This window comes from Condylura cristata, unplaced genomic scaffold (assembly GCF_000260355.1).
Source record: "Condylura cristata isolate star-nosed mole 26May11 unplaced genomic scaffold, ConCri1.0 scaffold00002, whole genome shotgun sequence".
NCBI classification, from domain to species: Eukaryota; Metazoa; Chordata; class Mammalia; order Eulipotyphla; family Talpidae; genus Condylura; species Condylura cristata.
This window is the reverse complement of record NW_004567103.1, coordinates 7,597,762-7,605,088: the sequence shown is the minus strand read 5'-3', so window position 1 is coordinate 7,605,088 and position 7,327 is coordinate 7,597,762.

The following is a 7,327-nucleotide window of genomic DNA, read 5'->3' as shown; positions in this document are numbered from 1 at the left end:
CAGAGTGAAATTTTGAAAATGTGTGTCCAGTATTGTCAGGCATCTGTCTTCTTCCATCTGGCCCAAAAAATAGCCACTGATGAATAGGATAATAGGATAAAGACAAGACCCAATAGGATAAAGACAAGACCAAGCCCCTGAGTAGTCTACAGAAACCCGCACAACCCTGATTTTGCTATACCTTGGTCTTGACCTCCACTCAGGAGCCTTTTGTCTTTCTGTTGCAGCTCCCTGCCTCTCCCCTGCCCTCTTGAACTCACCTTGCACACATGATTTACCCATCTGTAACTCCTTCCTCTCTTAACCCTTCTATTCATTTTTTCCCTGCTTTGGCTCCGGTAATATTTCTTCGGGAAACCTCCCCTTATCTATCTGTCTGATCAACCTCCTCTACATCCCCACTTTTCAGAATACCTTTGGCCAGTGCTCAAATTTGTAGTTTTGCAATTTCTTATAGGATGAAATTTGGTAAATGAGCATCACAATAACTAAACTGGAAGCTCCTTGAGGGCAGAGGCTGTTTTTACCTTTTCTTACCCTATAATTCCCAACTTCTAGCCAATTGCAGGCAAATAATAGCTTCCTAGTCACATTCTGATGTATCAGAGTGGATGAACAAACAAGTAAAATAACTTTATAAATTGGCAGGTGGATAAATAAACTAATCTCTTGTTTCACCAGAGCCGGTACTTCCTAGAAACCTTTTGGCTTTTACTCTTCTTACCCACATTTTCCTGAGATTTCCTCTGGCTCCAGGGCTTCTAGTTATTGTGTCCTGGCTCCAGGACAGTGAGGACCCAGCCAGCATCCATCAGGACAGCGCCTCAGACTGAACAGGAACATGATGCATTTTTTTCCTTCTATTTCCAGCTATGTTGACAGTTTTATGTTCCTTAGGACAGAAAAAGAAAAAGGTTAGCAAATTTATGTGCTGATATGAGCAAGGGAGCGAGGTAATCTGCAAGTGTCTATGGGAAACTGGAGAACACATTTAACCTGCTGAGGGTCAACTAGGACTTGGCTCTGGCTCACAGGTAGGACCCGGGGGAAGTGGGAACAACGTGGGAATGTCGGCTCTGGGTAGTGACAACTTCCAGGTTTAAAAGAGAAATTCCCCATCCCTGCCCAAAGAACTTATATATGAAATAAGATTTTTCTTACATGCTTGGAAAATTCATTAAAAATCATTTTTTAATCAAAAACGGGGGGGGGGAAGGGAGGGAAATGCATGGGACTATGGTGGTGGCACAGGGGTGATTTGGTGATGGGAAACCCGCGGGGATTACAATCGAGATGGAAAAAAAAATGTGCAAAATGATGTAAAAATAAACTTTGTAATTAAAAAAATAGCTCCTCTACTTTTAAACTGTAAAAAAAAAATCATTTTTTAACATTAAATAGATTTTTAAAAAGCTGCATATTAGCTCCAGGTTCAGATACAGGTCATAAACTGTCAGGTTTTTGTCCTGCCTTAGAATTATCACTGATAGGGGCCCTCCCTGGTGGCGCAGTGGGTTAAAGCACAGCACTAGGAAGGTAAAGTCACTTCAGCAAAAGTTCGATCCCCACCAGCCCCGGAGGTGACCCACATGGCGCGGCAGACCTCTCCTGACCCCTCTGCTGCTCCCCTCAGCAGTGTACCTTGTTGATCTGCCTGTTCTGCTCCCCGCTCTGTCTCTGGTGAATCCTCTCACTGCCCCTGCATCTCTGGTCTGTACCCCAGTTCTGTATGAATAAAATAAATACATTAAAAAAAAGAATTATCACTGATAATCTTCACTTCCTCTCATATAGCCCATGATCCACCAAATCCAACCGCATCTTCTTTTAGATACTTTGTAGCTGCCCTTTGGTTTTATTACTGTTCTCTCCAACTAACCTCATCAAATACATACTATTGTATACACACAATATTATGGAGATTTAACCTGTTGTCCAGTTGCAAAAATGCAGAACAGAGCACCAAGATGCAAAAGGGTCTCAAATCCAAGTTCAGGCTGACAAAGTAGGCTGCCAGCTGGGAGCCCCAGGGGCTTTGCTAAGGCCAGCTCTGCCACTCAATACGTTTTAGCTCCACACGCCTCTGCTATCACTCCCACCTGTGGTGGTGACTCTTCCCTATCCTTGGGGACAAGGAATAATTGGGACCCCAAGTTATGGGGCAAAGGGACACTGTGTGCCCGTCAGGTTCAAGGCCACGCACTGACCTTTGGTGACCAGTAGGAGTTAAAGTGCACGTTCCCTCTGGAAGTGACCAACTCAGAACTTCCTTCCCCACCCCATGCCCAGCCAGTGGCCACCTTTCCTTCTGGTTACTGGCACACTGGTGCGGTGGTCTTTCTCTCGGAGGTGGGCGCAGGAAGTTGCCCTTGGGACACAATTGGTCAACTGGAACAAGTTGATGACAATTTATATTATAAATGTAGTCTGAAAACTATGGAATATTTTGGTTTTTGACTTATATTTGCATATTGGTTTAGCTAATGAGTTACACTAATTTACTTTATGTAAGCCACAAACACTTTTTTAAAAATAATAGTTTAATTTACATAATTTGTGCCTTTTTACATGTCAGTTGTAATCCCCATGGGCTTCCCATCACCAAATCACCTCTTTGCCATCCCATTTTCCACTCCACCCCCATAAAATGTCTCTGGTATATAGCTGTTCATTATTATTATTTTTTCCTCTGGTCCTTTATGCTTCTGCTATGTGTGAAACCATTTGGTATTTTTCTTTTTCTTTCTGGATTATTTCACTAAGCATTATCCCTTCCAGCTCCATTCATGTTGCTGCAAATGGCATGCGTTTATCTTTTTGATTGCTGAGTAATATTCCCTTGTATATATGTACCACATTTTCTTAATCCAGTCACCTACTTTTGGGTATTTGGATTGATTCCATGTCTTTCCTATTGTAAATAAAGCAGCAATAAACATGGGGGTATAGGCATCCTTTTGAATCAGTGTTTTTGAGGCTCTTGGGTAGATACCTAGGAGTGGGATTGCTGGGTCATATTTGAAGCTCCATTTTTAGCAGTTACACAAACATCCTTTTTAAAGGATTAGGTAGCTGAGAAAAGTTACACAACATGAAGCAAAATAAAGGAGGGAAAACACAAAAAAGCAGAAACTACTGCATTTGCTTGGTGAACTGGTTAAGAATGAAAGCTTAATCTAGATTATTGATGTCAGGACTCTGGTGAGATGAACATTCAAGTTCAAATCAGAAAGCACTATCTCATGGAACTTCCTCACCACGCAGGAAGGAAGCCCTTGGATATTCAGCCACTGATTTTGAAGAAATTAAAATCTGGGAAGTTCTGGAACTGTTGATTATAGTGGTGTTCAGCAGTAACTAGAAGTTAAGAAAAGCAGTGAGTCACTTTGGATATTCCCTGTGAATCATTCCATCCAAAGAATTAAACCAAGCTGGAAATCTCTGGAGGAGAAGTGGGAAATGACCAATTGTACAAGAAAGCAAGTGACAATATTCTTTAATGAGCAAGGAACACTGAACAGGGGTGTCTAGAGAAGAAATAGAGGCAGAGCAGAGAGATCAGAGCTTCCAGGGAGTGGACTGGCCAACAGAAGAGGCATAAGTGATATTTCAATGTAAATGTTATTTTCCACATTATCAACAATCTTAGATGTATCTGCTCAAATGCTAACTCTCCCATTTATATGTATCATATTTATTTTATATGTATCAATGCATATCGAATGCAAGGCAACTATAGCATAGAATCCCTTATTTGATCAAGATTAATGCTGTGGAATTCAGTAAAATTTATAAGTTAAAAAGTTCAGATGGTTTTAGAGATTGGCTATTCTTGCATATGTAGCAATTAAATTAGAACTTCAGTGTTTTCTTTCTGGTGATTTAATCATTTTATTCAGTGTCTCAACCTTGGGATGATTTATTCTTTACCTTCAGAATTGCTTAGATTTTAATGATAATGTTGGATGAGAAAGTGGAAAACAGCCACTTAAAGATACATTCTCAAGATTATATTGAAAAGAGTTGTGATGAAAAAGAAAAGTAAAACCCACACTCTGTCATCAAAATTTTATAGGGAAGTATTCTTTTTTCTTTTATAATATTTTATATCAAATAATAGACATACAAAGAAAAAGAACCAAAGAATATAAAGGACCTAATAACAAGCCAGTTTCCCAACCAACTTTCCCCCATCTTCTTCCAGGAACCTGAGGCAAATCATTTCCATTTCAACTGTCCTTTTAGTTCTTTGGTGAGATCAGTTAAATAATGCTACCTTTGTTTTATACTAAAATTGTAACCCAGGGGTTAAGGGTTTTCCCCAAAGCACACAGCTCTCTCACAACAGTCAAGAATTAAACTCAGATTTTCTGATCCTCACTTTCCTTAGTTCTTTCCAACTTACTAATTTATTTACAGTCCCAACTTTGGACATTTTTTATTTTTGCAAGCTATTTTCACTGGAGTTTTACCAGATAAATTACCATATAAATTCTCATGAACCATAGTTTTCACCTAATTACCTCTAACAATATTTGAAAATTTTAAATAAGAGAAAAAATATTTTTAATGTTGGAAAAGGAACAAGAATGATGGATCTTGGATGGTTAGATCAGGTTGAGTGTCCAGAACCTGTAAATAACTAGTTTTAATGTAAGTGAGCCAATAATGATCCCAAGCAAGTTAGATTCAAATTTATATTTACTCAAATTTTTGAACAGTAAGGTTGATAAATAAGAATGTCTACAAATTTTTACAATTAGAGATTATCAGCTGGGAGGAAGACGTTTTGACATTACATTAAAATTTTAAGTATCTTTAAAAAAATCCCTGGGAAGACTCATTTAAGCATTTGACAATGAACGATTCTAGTCATCTAAGTTACAGTAAATATTACCTCATGTGCATTTTCCAAGAAATTAGAATATAAATGACTGTTGTATCCTTATTTTAAAAAAATTGTCATATATTTAGAGCTAATAATAGAACTCCCATTTCATTTTCAGTTTGTCAAGTTTTATTAGAAATTGCTGGTTGTTGTTACAGCATGGATATAAATTTTGATTTCAATTTTACTGTCCATTAGTATACCAAATTACTTTTATTGAATGTTATCATTCATCAACCATGGAGGAAAAAGAGTATTTTGACAAAGAAATGCAATTGCACATGTAGAGAGGTCTGATTTTATTCAAACCATCCTTCAATATTCTCAGGGAAAATTACAAACATCTGTTAAAACTAGAAATGTTCTTGAACCCTTCCACATATTACATCTTGAACAGGATTCTAAAGAACAAGGCCAGATGATACTGGCCAAGTAACTACAAATCAAAGTGAAATCAATTCTAACTTGCAAGTATTATAAAAAGTCCAATAAATTTCTAAGTTTTTCTATATTGACTACGTCAATTCTTCCTAACCCCAGAATGATTCCTTATAAATTGTTCTATTCTTTGACTTTACTTGCTGTTCCCTTTGGGATTCAGCACTAGGATGTCAACCTCTTTCTTTTGGGGAGAGCTGGTCATTTTCCAGGGAGGTGGTCAGCTCTAGATTCTGTTTTGCCAAGACCGTCTTGATTTAAAAACTGAAAGTTTACTTGACCTAGTCATCTATTTTTGGGCATTTGGGTTGGTTCCAAATGTGGAATTCTATGGGGATTACACCTGAGAAAAGAAAGCAAACATTGTAACAACAACAACAAAGAATGATGTAAATAGATATAATTTTTTTTAAAACCCTGAAAATTTAGCAATCCTTTCAGTTGCTTGCAAACTCATTTTCAAAAGGGATTTCTAGAAAATGTAGCAAATTTTGTCAAAATTGTGCTTCTAAAAACTCACTTTACTAACATACAGAGGCACTTGATGTAGGAATGGATTTCAGCTCAATAAATCACTGGTCAAGATTAAGAATCATTGCATTACTACACAATGGTTTATTCTCTCTCTCTCTTTTTAAAGATTTATTCATTTACACAGAACTGGGATACAGGCCAGAGGTGCAGGGGTGGAGAGAGGATTCACCAGAGACAGAGTGGGAAGCAAAACAGGCAGATTGTGAAGTACACTGCTGAGGGGAGCAGCGGGCAGGTCAGGAGAGGTCTGCCACACCATGTGGATCACCTCCAGGGCAGGGATCAAACTCATGCTGAAGTAGCTTTAGCTTCTTAGTGTTGTGCTTTAACCCACTGCACCACCAGGGAGGGCCCAGTTTATTCTTTTTTCAACATATAAACATTTAAAGACATTCTTATTCAGGCTGCTTACCTGTCATATATTCATTGGGATGAAGTTCAGATGTTTCCTTGGGTGTTTGCATCAGGAAATAAAGGATTTTGTAAAAGAATAAAGTCTACATAACACTTTATTTCCGTCCCCATTTCATAAATGAGTTTTGTTCTTGCAAACAACTGCTTTAGAAGACTGATATTTTGCACTTTGATTAAAATCTTACTTTTAAAAACTTTCTAATACTTTGATATGAGCATCTATTTTTTTTCCTTAGAACCACAGTGTTATTTTAAATTCTACCCATAGTTTCCAGATTTTATTAAGGTAAAACTTACGTTCTTGGAAAAATATCACTCTGTTTCTGATTAATATTATAGGTGTTTTTCTCTACTGGCTGTACTACTTACTTTAGTTTAACCACTACTTTCTAATTTACTTAATAACATACCGCATAATCATGGCTTCTTCTTAAACGGAGTTTTCCTTGTGAATGCTAGCATAAATTTTAATGACACACCTATAAAGATCTGAGCACAAATATAAAGTAGAAGAGATGAAAAAAAATCTTGCAATCTTGCAATGTTAGCTTGATGATTGCTGTTATTATGCTTTATACTGAGTTCTTAAAATGCTTTTGGCATCTTTGAACTTCTATTCTTCCTACTCTGTCCTTTTCCTTTCCCACTCTTCTTCCTGTTATTTATTTATTTTTATTAAGAAACTAATGTAATCTTAAATCCCTGTTAAAATGTACATGTGTGAATTGGTGGTGGAAGTCCATGGGATTACAACTGAGATGAAAAAATGTACAAAATGAAGAATGATGTAAAATATATATACCTATAGGCCCTCCCTGGTGGCACAGCGGGTTAACGCACTGAGAATCTAAAGCTGCTTCTGCATGAGCTCGATCCCTGCCTGCCCCGGAGGTGACCACATGGTGTGGCAGACCTCTCCTGGCCTGCCCGCTGCTCCCCTCAGCAGTGTACTTCGTCAATCTGCCTGTTCTGTTCCCCACTTTGTCTTTGGTGAAGCCAATCACTGCCCCTGAGCCTCTGGCCTGTACCCCAGTTCTGTATGCACAAATAAAT